Consider the following 19,514-nt stretch of genomic DNA (forward strand, 5'->3'; position numbering starts at 1 on the left):
TTAAACATGTTTTCGTTTAAAGGAAAGAATGATAAAGAGTTTTAGAGAAATGTTTCTAAACCATTCGGCATATTATGATCTAACGGCAACCAAACACGCAATACATAAGCTAGTGCAAATAGTATATCTCTTTAAAAAGGCTTCTAAAACTCTCTCAGAAAATCAGCCTTCGAATCAACTAGGAAACTTTTAGGAGAACTTTTATAAGGCTTAGCTTTAGTAAGTGGGTAATTGAAAGTGTATGCGAAGAAGAGAAGAAGCAGTAGAGAGGGATTCGTGCCAAAACTAACCTAATTTCGCAACCCTTGTTGTAAGCCACCGGAGACTATCGCCTGATGTCGCTAGGTCTCTTGTGTATTTTCTTTGTATTTAGAGTAAATTAACCTCAAAAAGTATGATAAAATGCTGCACATTCGCTGTTTACCTCCCCACTTCAGTTTTGAATAATACAGAAGGTGGTATATGAGTCGAATTCCTCCCTAACGTTTCAAATTTTCTTGAATATTGGAATATACCAAAGGCTTGAGGTGATCATAGCCTTAGCTATCACTTAAAAATTATTGATATTGTCGATAAATGTCAACACTAACTATATGTTACTGACTTACAAACTGGTCATGATTTGTCAAAGCACCCGCTTACCAATAATAACAGGTTCAATTTCTCAGAAAATCGATTTTAACAGTTTTCTATTACTTAGGCGTGTTGTGACGTGCTCGAGATGATTAAAAGCTAAATTCCTTTAAATGGCATCATAACTAGAACTAATTTCCATCTATAATTGTTGAGGAATAAAGCAACAAAAACAATAAAGCCGCACACACAAATACACCACCACTTAACGCCAAGTCAACGAGCTACCCTTGACTTTGTTCACACTTTTCAAATTGCTGCCCTTTTATGCATGTGCATGCATGCATGTATGTGTGTGTGATGTTCTTGCTACCTCTCTTTAGAGCGTTTCATTACCTCTGCCGCTTTGTGAAAATTGTTTTAATTGCGCGTCTTTTTTCCTTTCGGTTTTGCTTATAAATTGTTAATTAAAACAAACAAGCTGCATTGCCACTAAAGGCAATAAATTATAAGTGCAATTTAAGTCGGCTAAACACGAGCAGAACAACAACTGCAACAACTTGTGTGGCAACAACAATACTAGCCATATAAAGTGCTAATGAGAATGATAAAAAAAGGCTGAAAATAGCTTGAGGAGTGCAAAGTGTGAATGTAATGTATTTAATGCGATTAATAATATGCAAAATAAGAAGAGGAAGAATTAGCAACAAGAACAACAATTATTTTGAAACAAATCGCACATAAGCTTATTTATATGTATATTATGTACCATGTACATGGTTAACAGGAATGTTACTCATACGTCAGAGGGGTTGACATGTGAGCTCAAGAGAGCGCCACCAACTCGAGTTTCTATGTTAAACATTAAACAATACTCATATATATATGTATGTGTATGAAGATTACCTTTAACTCGGAGTTACCCTTAACTCGGAGTTTACCCTTAACTCGGAGTTTACCTTTAACTCGAAGTTTACTTTTAACTCGAAGTTTACTTTTAACTCGGAGTTTATCTTTAACTCGGAGTTTAACTTTAACTCGGAATTAATCTTTAACTCAGAGTTTATCTTTAACTCGCGTATTACTTTAACTTGGGGTTTATCATTAACTCGGGTTTACTTTTAACTCGAAGTTTACTTTTATCTTTATCTTTAGTTTATCTTAAACTCCGAGTTTAATTCGGAGTTTTCCTTTAACATCGGAGTTTACTTTTAACTCGGAGTTTATCTTTAACTTAATATATCTTTAACTCGGAGTTTTACTTTTACTCGTAAACATTTAACTCCGCATGTCTGTCCGTATCGAACTAAAAATTTGCGTACGACTTTTTACCGAAATAAGCTACTCATTTGTCGGAACCGGTGTTACCACTAGCACGTAGCTGCCACACAAACGGATCGATTAAATTCAAGTTCTTTTATGGAAAATTTTCCGAAAAATAACCGTCAGGCGGCAATTACGAAATGTACAAGATCCTTTAGACTCAGATAACTTTATCGGCTTTTATGTAAATTCAAGAGAGCTGCAGTAGACGTTTACGTCTCAGAAAAGATGGATCATGCATCTGAAATTAAAATAGTTAGGTTCAAAGCGTCCTTGATCTCTACTCCGAGAGTCGACAGTCGACTGACTATATCAATTCAGCTGAGATGATGGATGTTTAAATGGATGAAAAATACTCTGCCTACTGTAGCATCATCTCCTATTAAAGAAAAACTTCTTACATGAGGTTTACCTCAGTAATGGCAGCGGAAATTAATTGTGGATGATCTTGAATGAATCTGATCAAATCAGAGTAAGAAAACAGTACCCTATATCATCGAAAGACTTTGTGAAGAAGAACTTTAATTCACCATGAGACCAAGGAACGCCCGTACCGACATATATAATAATAATCCTATACAAAAACAAGCACCAGAACTCTCTCTCTTCATGGATTCAAAATATATTTGAGTTCAGGCATCCTTAGTTTGTCTTTAGTTTCTCGTATCGTTCTAATTTAATCTGTTATACACTGCCTTCGTTAGTGCAAGGCATCTTAACTGCCGACTGCGTGTAACTCTGGAATCGCCGCCTTCTGAACCTAACTTCTTTTCAATAAAAAAAAGGTAATATAATATATCCCAATCTACTAACAAAAGCCTCAAAAGAGATTTCGTCTAATGATGAAACTGTTTCGAGCTGACACTGCTAACTGCATGCGACTTGTAAAACAGAGAAAATATCAAAAAAAAGTTGGCGTAACCATTGTGGCAGCCACAAAACCAATTAGTTTCACAGCTGACTGAACTTCTAACACATTTTTCCAGGTAGAACAAGTGATGCAATGCGAAGTGCACACACAGCGCAACGCTGACTCAAATGACGGGTGTCGTCCGTCCTACTGTTTTCACTGCGCACGCCCATTTTGAGTCTTTTGTTTACAGTGTTTCGCCTACTTTTAGTGCCGCGATCAACTAAACTGTACCTTCGCAAACAGACCGTAAACACTGTGTGTACGTGTGCGTGTGTGTGCCAAAGTTTATTTGCGAATGCATTTATGACTTTGACGTCGATTTCGTAACAAACGCTGCAACGGCATCGCCGAACCTGCCGCCGTCGTTCACTTGGTCAATTGTGACTCTCAAACTGACGGCTGCTATTTGCAGATGCATTTATGTACTTCGCTAGAAATTGTTATTGTTGTCTTGTTGTTACGTTATATTGATTATTGTTGTTCCGTTATTTGTTGATTCTGAATTGCGCATCGGGAATACAACAGATTTGTTAGAGCCCCAAAGTGTTGATGGTGGAAATAGGTAGTCATGATTTTTCCACAAGTAGATAAATCTTCTAAAATTTAGGCTAGGGTCATAGTGGAGGAAAGAGAAAATAAGAGTTCAAGGGCTTGAAAATAAAGTGTTTGCATTCTTAAGAGATAAGGTTTAGAACCCACCAGAAAACCTAAATTTGAAAATTTATTCTGGAGGTAAGAAAATGTTTAAGGAAGTTTTTTCTAAGTCCATTCGATAGTCTTACGAGTAGAATTGTTATAGCTTCGAGACATACAGGGTTTGTCCGGAAAGTAATAAGGACTAGTCAAAAAATGTATAGAACGAATCGTTACAATTCTTTAAAAAAAATCATAATTGGCTCCTTCTGCGTCGATATACAATTCTGTCAGCGCGATTTCCAAGCATTGAAAGCGTCTCGGAAGGAATTATCGGGAATAGTCTTGAGAGACGAGGTGCATGCTGCGTGGATACAGTCTGTCGTTTCAAAATGCTTGCCTTTCATCGGCCTTTCAGGCAAGAACACAAAAAGGTCCGGGGGGCCACATCTGGACTGTAGGGCGGCTGCGGAAGCGTTGGGATGCCGGCCTTGGTTAGGTAGCTGTTCACAAGAAAGGCGGTGTGAGCCGGGGCATTGTCGTGGTGCAACTTCCAATCGGCTGCGATGTCTTGTCGGACCCGATTGACCCTTCGTTTGAGTCTCTTGAGGACTTCCACGTAAAACTTGGCGTTGACGGTTTGTCCAGGAGGAACAAAGACAATAACCATCGTTTTCACTTAGGATTTGCTCATTTTGCCCTTTTTTGGGCGAGGAGAAGCCGCCGTGTGCCACTCGGAAGATTGTCTCTTTGTCTCGGGTTCATACTCAAAGATCCACAACCCGTCACAGATTTACCGAGTTTCACACAGAATTTAATCGCGTACCTCCGCTCTAATGAACGCTACATTTTCGGCTTTCACCACTCACAGAAACACGTCGCGCGAAAATGTTTGTCCTGACTCTCCAGGTGTTCGGCTCGTTCGTTAGCTAAGAACGCCCTCTACCGAATCCAGTCGGTGCGAAGTACAGTCGAGGCGGAAGAAAATCAATCCTATTACTTTCCGGACAAACTCTGTACATATTTGTTTACCAAAAATGTATATACTTTACACATTTTCGAAATTTCAAATTAATTATACAAAAACTATTCACCACACTACATCAAAATAACAAATTCCACTTAATTTTTCACGTCAATTTTAATTGAGTTGTGCTTAACTGCAACTACTGCACTTCTGTGGTATTTCTCCTTCATACCAACACATATATGTACATAGGTAGCTCATATTGGCTGTCATTTTACTTTCCCCATGGAGACTTGCTCGTCAATTACTCAATTTAACCGCTTCGCATTTTGCAGATGTTGCATAAGCAACCAGTAATGATAAAAACAACAACAGCGCCAGCAACAGCATCGTCAATAACAATAAAAGCAGTGATATCTGCGCAATTTAGTGGGTCAATTTGTGTGTTCTTTTCATTTTATGCGATTCGTCGCTTGAGTTTTATTTCCCTTGAACACTTTTTTCAGCACACACAAGTGTCTTGAAGAAATTTAAAATAAAAAGAATATCATGGAAATGGAATTAAAGTTGCAAGAAACACTTAAAATTGTTGCGGCATGCGCGTATCATAAAGGGTGATGCATTTTGTTAATCGAATTTTTGAATGAAATGAGTATTAAAAGTTAAAAGTATGAAATTAGAGCAAAATTGTTCAAAATTATTAAACAAATATTTTTGTAGAAAGTAACCAAAATCTTGCTGAGAAACGATCATGACTCTATATATGTATGTATATTTATATACAAGTATTTTAAGTACTTTTGCTCTTAAAAGTATGCAATATTATATACCAAGTGGAAATATTGCCTACATTTTGGCGCATTCCTATAAAATTATGATGAAGGAGTAATTGACCTAACGACAACAATATTCTTAAATAATTTTTATTTAAGGAATGGAAAAATATATTATTCTTCCCAAGACCTATTTTCTAGAACCTGTTTCAGTACAAACGGCTGTGGCAGATGATACAAACTTATTCTACAAATGACTGTTGTTGTTGTTGTAACAGTTATCTAGTCGCCGTTAGGCTGGTAAGGTTCAGGTAGGTTGTCATCGACGTCATCCAACGGAAGGCCCAGGAAACGTGCTGTTTCGAGGGGGTTGGACCAAAAGGAGAGGGGTGTCAGATGTGTAGGGTTAGCTAGACATGCAAAAAGGTGGTTAGCGTCATGCGGGGCTCGTTGCATGCTGAACATATGGACGATATGTCGGGTCGATTCTGGATACATTTTAACCTGCTACAGTATCCAGAACGAACCTATGCAAGGGTCACTCTCGATTCTCGTAGCAACTCAAGCTCGTCGTCTTCAGTGGCTGGTGGCTTGACTCCAAGTTCACCATTCCCTGAGAGCGAGTCGGTGAAGATGTTTATGACTCCACTGTGAATGGCGGTCAGTGCATGTCGGAAGTTAATTGCGTCAGAGGTCTGATATACTGGAAGAGGTATCGATAGTGAGGCCGCAGAGTCTGCTAAATTCGCGTCAGGCACAGACATCCCAAAGGATGACATGAATATGCACATACATATATGTTATATATATATTACTTCTCTTGGACCTAGAAAGTAGGAACTGAACTCCATCTGATATCGCAAAGGATCAAAACTGGTCTATGCGTGGCTTATTGCCTACCAGTTTAACCTAACCTAACCAACATACACAGACATTCTAAAAAAAACCTTCGGAATCACGTTTTTCAACAGGGCGTGTGTGGACTACGCTGTTTTTGGGAAGTCGCTAATTCTAAAAATAAAATGTATGACAAGCTGAAGCCCCAAATGTATAACCCTGTATATCTGCATGTATGTGCGCCTGATCTTGCAAATGTGTACCATATTCCTGTGCGCCAGCAAGTGGGCTGCAGTAATAATCAACACATTGTGCATATTTGTTAAGAATTTGTGTCTGCCCGCAAGTGGTTCAGTGGGTTTGTAGGTGTGTGCACGCCAATGCACCTCACACAGTCACACATGTTTGCAATTTCCTTGATGGGCACTTACTTCGCTGTAGACAGTTGTAGACAACGAATTACTTGAGCAGAAGTGCCCGCAGCAACAGCAACAGCACCAGCAATGACAACAAATACAACAACAACAATTTAGCAAACAGCGCAAACATTTTTGCCAATGGAATTGCACAAAAAGTGCAAAATTTGTTGAGAATAAAAAAGAAAGGCAAAACAAAAGTAAATTACAATGCATGTATACACATACATATGTACTCATACATGTATGTATATACATATGTATATGTATATAATATGACTGCAATGATATCATGGCATTAAAATGAAATATTTAACAAGCCAATTTAGTCTGTCACTTTGCGCGTCCAGCGCATGAAACCAAAAAGCGCAGACCATCAACAACAAGAACAACAATAATTGTGGCTATATCATCAAAGCAAGCAATGAAAAAAAAATCCAAAAAATTGCAACAAAAAAAGTAATCGCACCCAATTTGCCAACATTTGTCATTTCATTATTATTTGTTGCCTTTTTTTTTGTAATTATTTTCATAATTTTTGGTTTGCAAAAAATGTTAACTTTCAAAGCGAAATTAGGCAAATGTTAATTAAATGAAATAAAAAGTATGCAACCCAGGCATATGCCAGAAATAACAACGAATCTGCATGCATACATATTATACATATAGACATACATACATGCATATAAATTAGGGTGGCTAAAAAAAATATTTTATTTTGTAAATTGTCAATCGTTGTCAGATATAGTAACCAATGTATTGGATAGTCAAAAAACTCTTTGTATTTCTAATCAAACTTCAACTTATTTTGTTTGTATTTATACTAATAAATAAATAAATATTTAACATTTTGGTCGACCACTTTTTGTAATTTTTCCGCTAGAGACATTTTTCCATTCGAGTAAAACTTTCATCAGTGTTTAACGAAATTTCGAAATTTTCAGAACAGAAGCGAGCGAACCATTGTTGTGCTACACGAACTGATACAGCATCGTCTCCGTAAACTTCACAAATTTCATTCGTGGCTTGCTTCTTCACTTTTTTATACAAAAATTTCAAAATATAGCGAATTTCGTCATTATTTTCACACATTTTTGAACAGCTGTAACTTTTTTTCAATTTCCCCGAATTTAAATTTTTTTGATTAATGAAGCTTAATACCTCACCTTTCCAACACTACATGGTATGATACAATGTGGTAGGTAGCACTGGAGATATACGACTGCAACGATATCGATTGACAAAATACGAAAAGACTTTTTCGACTACCAAATTTTTTTTTCAATATTAGTGGTTTCCGTTATAAAGTTTTTCCTACGCCTGCAAACTTTTGAAAAGTGATGTTGCGTTATTTTGCATTTCGGATGGTTATATACATATGTATACATTGTAGAAATTTTACCGCTCTACAAAAAATGGTCACAAGCAAAAACAAAACACATTTTGTTGACCCACCCTAATATATGTAAATACTCATTCACGACGCATAAAAATGGCAAAAATATTTCGAATGACAAGAGTTGTATCTTCCTCGCTTGGTGAACATGAAAACGCAGTAGCCATTTATTAGTAATTAATCCGCAGCTCATGCACGCCATATCATACATGTATGAATTCATATATACAAACATACAGCCATTCAACTGCAAGTCATAATCACCAGCGCTCCAGTGAGCCAGCCACCCAAGCAATAACGATCAACACAACAGCACAACAATAACAACAATCGGCTTAGTAAGCACAACAGCAACAATAAATCGTTAAGGATTGGACCATGGGTGTTTCCATATGTCAACTGCGACAGTGGTGGCGAAAGCCAAAAAAAGGCAAGGTACACACTAATCATCTATAGAAATATATACTCGTCAATACATATGTACATATACATATCTGAGTACATGCATATAAGTAAATACATACATACATATAAGTATATAAACAAGAAAAAAAGTTCAGTTCGGTTGCACCTCTGCTATAATACCCTTCACAAATACAAACGATTCCTTACAAGAACTTTGTTTGGACAGTTTGTATGGCAGCTATATGCTATACTGACCCAATCTGAACAATTTCTTCGGATATTGCACCGTTGCCATGGACATTAATTCACACCGAATTTGGTGGAGATATATTTTCAAATGAAAAAGTTCTTCGTACAAGCACTTGATTCCGATTGTTGAGTTTGTATGGCAGCTATACGCTATAATGGTCCGATATTGGCCCGATATTGGCCGTTCTCAGAAATGAGTAGCTTCTTGGTGAGAAAAAGACGGGTGTCAAATTTCAAATTGGTGTCTCAAAAACTGCCGGACTATTCCGTATATAAGTATACAGACGGACAGAGGGCGAGCAGGCTGACGGACATCGACTCAACTCCTCACTTTATTTATTCATATATAGTATACAATATATTATAGGGTCTCTGACGTTTTCTCCTGGGTGTTCCAAACTTCTTGACAAAACTTAACATACCCTGTTTAGGGTATAAAAATGTTGATATGGTAGTAAATGATATTTTGGTTATGGCTCAGCTATGAATATTCACTAAACAAATATTTGCACTCCATATGAGAGTCATCAGCTTTTCTCGCCCAGCACATATTTTTGTATACAAAGTAAGCGATATACATATGTACATATATACTAGTGGAATGCTGATGAATATGAATGAATAGTGAAAAAAGTTATTTTTACTAATTAAAAATATTTTCACCAAAATAAAAATGTTTTTTTTTTTAATTTTGTTGTCCAAAATGGAAGGGAGGGCTTCCTTGGGACGCAACCAGGTAATAAACTCTGTGAACAGCTGTTTCATTTCACAAACTCACTTCGCAGCTAAACAAAAACCAGAAAAAAATATTTAACTCCCACTTAATGAAAGAGCGCTGCTAATATAAGGAGGAGAGAGAAAACAGCACGTAAAAGCTTCAGGAGATCGAATATTTACAAAACCATATTTTTTTTTAGTTGTGCCAGGGATCTGATTTGAAAAAGAAGTCTGCTAAGAAAGCTTTTAATGTGATATACACAATGACAACAATGGAGAAGTAAATATCGATCCTCTGGCCTATTTTCTCTAATCGTATTCAAAAAGTGGGAAATCTCCATAATCGGTGTATCTTGAAGACAGATGAAATAGCGATAACTCAGCTGTGTACTATAGTATACACATATTATTAAGTATTACATGTTAATGCTCATTGCAGTAAATTTCTAGTTCGAATTGCTGCATCCCACATTAACCTCTCTGTTAGACAATGGTTCGCTTAGTATTCATTTTGTAATTAGGTGACCCTGAATTATTCAACAAAAAACCACAAAAACAAGCATTCCATTGAACATCGATTTAATTAGATAGACTTCTATTGGTTAGCGCATGATTATTATGACTAATTTATCTATAAATATCTTGGCACGTATGCTTATACGACACCTGTCAATCTAGATGCATCAAGCGTACATGTCTCACTTTTCGAAAGGTATGACGCAACCCCCCACACAATCACCTTATTATTTATTTTCTGAAATGATAGCATTTTATTTATTGAATTACTCCCAATAATTAGCGTCAAAATAGCGATGGAAGGGAACTGAAAGGAACAAAGTCGAGTTTAAGAGTATAAGGGTGGCGAAGCTGGGTCTTGGAACCGTGTAAATTTGAAGATATTGGAAAAAACTGAACATCTTTTAACAATGAGACATTTTTAGTTAAAAAATGCACAATTACTAAAAGTAGAATTATTCATCTACCCATCGATCAAAGTACTTCTACAAAAACTGAGAAACTGTTGTATTTGTATAGGTACATAAAGTACCTTCCGAAAGTTCCTAACTTAACTCGGAGCCAAGTGTGTCTAACAACCTTCTCAAAGGATAAAGTAGTGCAGCCAAAGGCTTACCGCCTACGATTGCAATTTCCAAAACAGCTGAAAACTTTCTTTGGTGTTTGATGCTGATCATAGGAATGCAAGCGGTAGATAAAGAGCTACTAGAGCGACTAAAGTCGGAGTCGGCGAATATATACATCTATTCGAACTTGAGCCAAAAAATAGGGTTATGTTGTTGTTGTAGCGTTAGGAAAAATCCTGGAGTAATTTCGAGGCATGGTGCCGGGTTGACAGTCCTTGGCCGGATAAAATCCGGGTTCATTCCGGTTAGTTAAACACAAACGGGAACGTAGCCAAACGGAAAGAGGCCAAAAATGTATATGCTAATGGCTCGGAAAATTCGGAAAAAACATGTGAATCAAAGGAATGCAAATTACTTCAATAAAATCAGGCTGAATTATTGAGGCTGATCCTTGATTTGAAGATCAAGTCATGCTCTCCGCTTGAGAATTTAATTAATGAAACTGATTTAGCTACTTTACATCGACCAAACGATAGGAACCCACCGCAAAGTCATCAAAGTCATTTTAATAATATCTGGATAGCTGAAGAAATTATGCCTAAACCTCGCTAAAACGTAATTGTCAAGCAGCAGGGTTGAGATGATTCCACCTCTCTGTCTTCATATAAACTTCGACAAAAGGGATCAGACAAAATATTTACTCATCATACCGCGTGAATAGCAATCGATCAGGGGCTGTAAGAATCCAAGGTTCTGAAGAAATATGGATCTTACTTGAACAATGTAAGTGTCGTCCTTTGATACACTTCGAATCTGAAGAGCATGCCATTGTATCGTCCAAGGAAGCAATAAAACACTCATTATCTTCCATATAAGAGGTAACGAAAAAAATGTGTTCTCCGTTGCAAGCTGATTAACTTTAAATATTCCAGTAAATCTCTAAAAACCGGTACCGATATGAATGGTATCGATGCAACCGATTGTCATTCGATGTTACGTTGAGCACCTACCAACCTTTACAGACCTGAACTATCTACAAACTTTAGTTCTAACTTCTTTATGGATAACTTGGACAAGTCGCACTCTGAAAGATTGATTATAGTAATAAATAGTCCCCGACACACCCGCCAATATTCTTATTAAGCTTCGACTCATTTTTGAAAAAGATCACTCCTCAACTTATCGAGCATCTCCGGCCTAACCAATCATCTGTCACAGTTATATGAAGGAGATAGGTCGGTGAAGCAGCGGTACTACCATACTCAACGTTGATAGAGTCGAAGTCCCAAAAACAATTTACAAAAATATTTTACGTGAAATATGAATATAAATATATGTACACCCAGAAGCTAAAAGCATGATAAACCTAAATAAATAAATGAAAAAGTAGAGACAAAAGAGTGAAACAAATTAAAATGGAAGCTTAATTAAGTCAAAGGTGGCGCATTGTTAAGTCCCACGTCCGCTTCATAATCCGGCACTTTTTTCAATATTTTCACGCAAATATGCACACACACATATGCATGCATACATATGAACAACAAACATGCCAGCACATTAGTAAAATCATATACTTAAGTGCTTACAAGCTTCCACTTGTATACATATATACACAGTTATATATGTGTCGACAGTCATTTTATCTTCTGCAATTTTTCACCTCACAATGTGTCTTTGTGCTGTTGTTATTGCTGTTGTTGTAGCTGTAATTAAAGTTAATCGTGCGGAAGGTGCAAAAATCACAATGTTCCGCAGCGGAAAATACCTCGGCAGCAGTCGCGGAACGTACGAATGTAGTCGACAGCGGCGGCGCATTAGTCGGAGTTGCAATGGCAGTGACGCAGCCGGCAAGAGTCAGGGTTGAGGCACGCTAAGTTCAAGGTTAAAATTAGCTAAGCTAATTGCAATCTCTTTTTTATTGTTTTTGTCATAGTAGCTGTGCAACGCCAGTTATTACTTTTGTTGCTATTGGTAATACTTAGTAATACTGTTGCTGTTGTCGTCACAGTTTTTGGCTCGTTTTTGCAATCGTTAGCTTCTGGCTACTAGCAAACGCCCGTTTTTCCGAACCAATGCCAGCATATTTGAATTGAAGTCTCTACTGAAACCGAAGCTGTGAGGCAAATTTCGATAATATACTTATCTTTTTGGCTTTTTATTACAATTGTCATTATATTTCACTCAGAAAGTAGAAACGAAAAAAAATCTGATTCGTAAAGAAGTCAATTATTGCGAAATTTTTGGAGACTGGATAGAATGATAGAATTTTATCCAGTATTCCTGTCTTTGCAATTGATATGGATGACCCAGTTGATCTGATCTAAGGCTCTTGCAGTATCTGAACCGAAGCTGGCTGGCGATGGCTGCATTTGAGAATTTGAAACTCCAAGAGAGTCCACTTCAATTAAAGATGCCTGCCATCAACTATTAGACATCGGCAGTGTTATTTTTTGTTATGTATTGGATTTGGATTTAATTTCTCTTCCGACCCTTATAAAAACAAAAGTTTTTACACCTCCTCGGCGGGGGTCGATGGATTCCCACCCTAGTTATTAAAATACGGCGGTGAAGATCTGATAAGGAGCAGGCAACTGCTTCTCTGTAGAATATGGTCGAAGCAAAGCATGTCCAACGATTCGAATTTAAGTGTGCTCTGTCCAATTGACATTCTGCGCCAACCACCGTGAGATAAGCCTCCTCAACATCGCATATAAGATCCTACTGACCATGCTGTATGAAGGATTAAAGACCACTGCCATCAAACTGATTGGAACTTATCGGTGTGGCTTTAGGCCTGGAAAATCAACAACTGACCATATATTCACCATGCCCAAAATCTTGGAAAAGATCTGTGAAAAGAGAAACGACACGTACAACCTTCAATTTGGTATCCCCGCAAAACTAATACGGCTGACGTTAAGCAAAACCAAAAGCTCTGTCGGGATTGGGAAGGATTTCTCCGAGCCTTTCGATACCGAATGAGGTTTCAGACAAGGCGACCACCTATCGTACGACTTCTTCAATCTACTACTGAAGAAAATATATCGAGCTGTAGAGCTGAATAGAGATGGTATAATCTTCTACAAGAGTGTCCAACAGCTGGCGTACGCCGATGACATCGATATAATTGGCCATAACAACCGCCGTTAGTTTTGCTCTCCAGGTTGGACAAAGAAGTGAAGCAAATGGGTCTGGTAGTGAGCAAGGGCAAGATGAAATATCTCCTGTCATTAAATAAACAGTCGTCGCAATCCGCTACTTGGCTTCCACGTCACTGTGGACGAACATAACTTCGAAGACGTAGATAATTGCGTCTATCTTGCAACTAGCTTTAACTCTAACAACAACGTCATTCTCGAAGTCCCACGCAGATTAACTCTTGCCAACAGGCGCTACTTCGGACTGAGTAGCAATTGAGAAGTAAAGTTCTTTCTTGACGACCAAAGTCCAATGGATGATGACAACATCTGATGAATCGGCGTTGCGAATTTTCAAGAGAAAGGTTCTGCAGAAGATTTATGATCCATTGCGCAATACGGCGACTACCGCAGTCAATGGAACGATGAGCTGTATGAGTTATACCACGATATTGACATAGTTCAGCGAATTAAGACGTAGCGGCTATGTTCGGTAGGTCATGTAGTCCGAATTGATTAAAATACTACAGCTCTGAAAGTATTCGACGCAGTGGTGGAGCAAGACCGGACTTCACTTGGGATCTCCAATTGGCGCCAAGCAGTGAAAAGGAAGAACGATTGGCTAGCTGTTGTAAACTCTGATATAACCGCGTAAGCTTTTTCTACAACAGCGTTTGTAACGACCAGAAGGAAACATCGAAGACCCTATAAATTGTATATACTTGTTTAGATGTATAATCACAGTATTATCTTAAATTGCCTAAATTTCAGTAGGACCCAAGCTAGAACTTTCTAATTTTGACTTCACTGGAAAGAACAAACAAATTGAGCGCATTCGTTCTAACTCAACTCACATTTCCGGCCGAAAACCATAACTGCTGCTTTATTGCCGGGAAATGGATGCTCTTTCTCAACTCAATTAAGTTTTAATCTATTCCACAGAAACCTCAGGAAGAACCAGACGGGAAAACATTAATAAACAAATTATTTTCTTTACAACGAATACATGTCAGAGCAAGTGTGCTGAGTATAGGATTCTTCGCAGTCGTACATGCAGTGCATTATATACTATATGTCAGCGTCACAACTGGGTTACTAGACTTTATGAGTTGATATCGTCTTTTTGCGAATGTCTGCCGATTTTTGCAATATTTTTTTTTTTCAATTTTTGTTATTGTATTTTGTTTTTGCACTCCACGGTGCACCAATGGGCCGGTTTCGTCTAATCGACGGCTGGCTGTGCGCACTTCGTTGGGTTGGCGGGCTGCTGCTTGCATCGAGGCATCTTTCTGTTGTTTTGGTGTGTGCCACAAAATGACGCACGTTGTGTGGCACTTGTTACGCTGAGCCCATTTAAAATGCTTTTATTGGTGTATATTTATTTCTATGTGTGTAAAGGTTTCTGCGCTGCGCTTTTCCTTCAGACAACACTTTGGTCTTTCTTCAGCGATTGCAAAATAACGTAGCGCTTTGTTAGAATACTTGTTGTTTTTGCTGCTGTTGTTTTTATTTGAATGCTCACATGTGCGGTGTGTGATTTTTTCTTTTTCGCTGTTTTCCACAGCATTTTATTTCCCGCTTCTGCTTTCATTTACCACTTTGTAAATTAAATGCAAATTTTTTTCTAGTTCAATTTAGGTTGTTGTTGTTGTTGTGCTTTGCGCCATTGCCACTTACTTTGAAAATGCGGTTTTCATTTTTCATCCTATTCGCGTCTGCCTATTGTCGCTGCATTCGTTCGGACGGCTGTGTGTCTGTCTGTCTGTATGTTGGCCTTATTTGTTTTAATTGTGGCAGCAGCCTTTTGCTATTGCTCTTTTTTCTTTGTTATTGTTGTTTGTGCATACTACGTGTGCACATGTGGTTTTACGCTTCTAAAGAAAATTGATTGTTCTCTTTACCACTGGTGTGGAACTCTTTGGCCTAATGGCGTATTCGCAATTTGAATGGGTGCATGGCCTTTTCCACATGTGCTGCCATAGTTGGGCGCATACAATGATACTCACATACATATGTGTATATATTTGAGTACTTCTGTGAAAAAGCTAATACGCACTGGCTTTTAGTATTCAGCTATTCCCTAAGGAGCTACAAAAATAGAAGCTTTTGGAACAAACAAGTTTGAGCACTTAACTAACACGTTGTAAGAGATAAACCAGGCTCAATGCTGCATTTAAAATTATAGAAAACAAGCTATTATACCCTTCACAAATATAAACGATCCCTTATAAAAAAACATTATTTGGTTGCTGTATGCTATAGTATACGATCTAAACAATTTCTTAGGAGACTACACCATTGCCTTAGACAATAACCTATGACGAATTTCTTAAAAATATCTCATCAAATTAAAAAGCTTTCAATGTCAAAATTTCAAGCAAAGAGATTGGTTCCAATCGTTCATCAATTTGTATGACAGCTCTGTGCTATAGTGGTCCGATATCGGCGGTTCCGACAAATGAGCAGTTTCTTGGGGAAAAAACGATGTGGGACTCGTTGGCGCATATGAAGACAGATGCCAGTCGCTCTTCCATTGGCACTAATCAGAGATTACAAGCAAGCCAGGTTCTTCTCCACCTTCTCCACTTTCCAACGGAGTGGAAATATTCCTCTTCTTCTGAGGAAAGTTCTCTGATCGCCATTCACTTGGGAGTGGCCAGAAACGATTCCTTTACATATGGCTCAAGCAACTCATGACTTCGGGTCCTAGACCAAGTATCCTCTCGGTTAAGCTAAAGTGAGTAGGCGAAACATGCCCTCCACAGGGTTGTGCACTGGGTTTGGGACCCGCCACGTAAAAAACGCCCCCGATGAAAAAGTTTAAACGCTGATCATTTATATTGCATATTTTATAATCTCCAATGTTACCTTTTGAGTTAGGGGTTAGAATTTGCCCGCGGTAAGGGCTGCCTGTCATGAGAGGCGACTAAAATCCAATATGCACTATGTCTGCATATAGGCCTGCTACAAAATATCAACATAGTCTTGCCAGGAATAGTGCGATAATACTCAGCTTGAACTGATATTATAGACTTTGAATGAGGTTGCTTCTAATGAAAAAACATTTGAAGTTCAAGCGAAAAATGTCACCAGTAATTGAGTTTTAAGGGTGATCACCTGTTCAAAAGCTACAAAGTCTGCCCGGAGATTTAATTCCGGTACCACGGGCGCAGTTAGCTCTTGGAATTCGCTCCAGTCTGCTCATTGGGTTTAACCCTTTGAGGAGATTCATGATGGACGTGGTTTAAACCTAAAGGCAGGTAGAATTGAAAACTCAGTTCGGTGTGGAGGCGCATTGCGGCCAGGTGCCGGACCCGCAGCACGGCAGCGGTGTTTGGTCGGTCTCAAACCCAACCGAGGTAGAAAAGATGTCCCTTCCACCTGGCCAATTGGAACCAAATAATACTTGCAACAAGCTTATATTATTTGGGCCGCTAATCAACGCATTGCTTTGATCTCTGTACTTTTAAGCACCATGGATTAGAGCCGTCGCCGGCAGGTACTTTCGTAAAAATACAACGACAGTTGTTTCTTTTTGGGTGTTACAAACTTCGTAACAAACTTAATATACTCTGTTTAGGATTTCGGACAAGAAATAACGTCTCATAAAAATCTGTTTATCGTTTATCACCCAACTCACCCAACTTATAGAACTTTCAATTCTTCGAAGCACACTCCACAAATCTCAGAAGATTTCAAATAATAATAATTTTTACCACAAAACGCGGAACCTGACGATCCTTTATCCCTTAGATACCCTGCTGATGGCTGTTTTACAACACCGAGATAAGGACTCAGCCTTTTTCTTAAAGATCCAGAATTATTATTTAATTCATACATCGATTCAATGGTTTATTATCTAGAGAAATCATCGGGGAAGGTCTGCTTTAAATAACAAATTAAGCCGAGGTATTGCCTTATATGTATATAATATTATTTATCATTTCATCGTATTTCAAAGTACAGAGCTTTCTGGGTCTCTAGCGACTACATCGTATTATATTACCTACTTTTCTTTAATAACTAGAACAAAATTATGCAGATCCTAGGTAATCACGTAAAACATTAGTTGGCTCCGAGGAACAGCATGAGCAAAAACTAAAACATCTTTGTATATCGTTTTAAGTGTAACCGAAATGCTTTCAGGCAAACCTCATGGAGCCTTTAAGTTAATTTTTGAAGGAAAGTTCTACAGATATCGAAGGCCTGCAGAGTCGAAATAACAAGTCAATCTTTCTCTCTTTAGATTTCAACCTGCGAGGGGGTATTTCAGACCACTATCATGAGAAATTTTGAGCTTGAAAACTAAATTCCAAAGATGTATCGCAATTCGAGATTACAACTTTCAAAGTTCGAAAGAAATCGGATCGTAATTCAAGAAATCACTTCGTCTGTCGCAACGAAAGAAAATTAATTTCTTCCAGAAAGCTACAAGAATATTTCAATTAGTTCACTATTCCAGAGAACCTGCATGGAACCCACGCACACAGCGAATGTATTGGTTCCGTTCTGAGGCAAATAAGCTCACAATTTCTAAAGTGGTAAAAAGCGAGTTATAATCTTAGATCAAACTTTCGAAAGACATCGTGATGAATTACAAGTGATATCACTAAAGAGAGTTTTTTCTTAAAATTATATCTACGCCATAACTCATCGTCATTACAAAACCCTAAAATTATGAAAACAAAAAAATTATTACAGTTATTGACAACCGAGGTGAATAAACACACAAATCACTTGCTTGAAATGCAATTGTTCGAACAATCGGTTTATCGCTGATGGAATCAATGGCGTGAAAACGCTTAAAGACAACTGACTCAGCGACGATTGTCGCGTGTCGAACAAATTCAAGCACTGGCAGTGATTTTGGCCAATTTCAACGTGTTGCTCATAAATTTTATGAAAAATAATTGCAATAAAGTTGAATATTTTATAAAAAGAATTATGATTGAAATTGATGTGGCACATAATAAGAGCATATGCGTTGCAGAAAGCATTGAAGCATGCAATTGTCGAAGTTGTCTGTCAAGATATTGTCAATCGCTTGTGTTGCAATATGGATTCCAAAAAATCAAAAATTAAATTTACTTTTATGAAAAGCTGCCTGAATTTACCTGCCTGACACGCGGCTGCTCACGATGACGTGACACTGCTGATGGCGGCGACAGTTCAACGATAATAAGCAAGGGTCTGAACAAAGTGGTTGGGCATGCGCCGGCAATTTAAAGTACTGTATGTAGCGGCAAAGTGAAATCAGATTAAATGAGAGTTGAGAATTACAATGCAATATACGGGGCTTACCCGAAAAATGCGAGTTCTAATTCTCTATATATTTCTCTTTAATTTTATACGATTGTTTATCTATTTATGCCCTCAACAGGATATATGAAGTTTGTAACAGCCAGAAGGAACTGTCGGAGACCTTATAAATTGCATTTGTGCAGGGAATGAGGAGTACGGATAGTCCTTACAGGCGGGAACCTCTCATAACCGGACAAAATTCATATTTTCACTGCAATTTTCATATAAAATTACTTCCTATAACCGGACATGAATACGTTCCTATAATCGAACACAGATTTTAGTAATATTTTGCTTAAATTATTTCCAATAAACGGGCAAAATTTCATAAAATGAGTAAAAAGCTCCCATAGTCGGACAAAAACGGTCTGAAGATGTTCAAGCTTATTAAACCTGAGTTTTTGCGTCGATATGTGACAATGGATGAAATACGGCTCAATCATTGTACTCCGAAGTCCAAACGACAGTCATCCGAGTGGACTGCACTCGAAGAAACCGCACCAAAGCAGTGCTTAGGTGACTGTCGCGCCGCGATGAGATGTGAGTTGAAAGTCACGAGGCAAATGAGCGCGAAACTGGCCGCCAGCTGCTTCTATATAAGTGAAGCAAGCACAGTGCCTGGCCAGTGCTTAGGTGACTGTCGCGCCGCGATGAGATGTGATTTGAAAGTCACAAGGTAACTTCGCGCGAAATGAAAGACAGAAAAAGACAGATCTGTTTCATTGAAACAAGTCCGTAAAAACGATGCCAAAATTGGTCTTCGAATAGCTTTTTTAATATCGATACAAAAAG

Source organism: Bactrocera dorsalis, chromosome 1 (genome assembly GCF_023373825.1).
Source record: "Bactrocera dorsalis isolate Fly_Bdor chromosome 1, ASM2337382v1, whole genome shotgun sequence".
Classification (NCBI taxonomy): domain Eukaryota; kingdom Metazoa; phylum Arthropoda; class Insecta; order Diptera; family Tephritidae; genus Bactrocera; species Bactrocera dorsalis.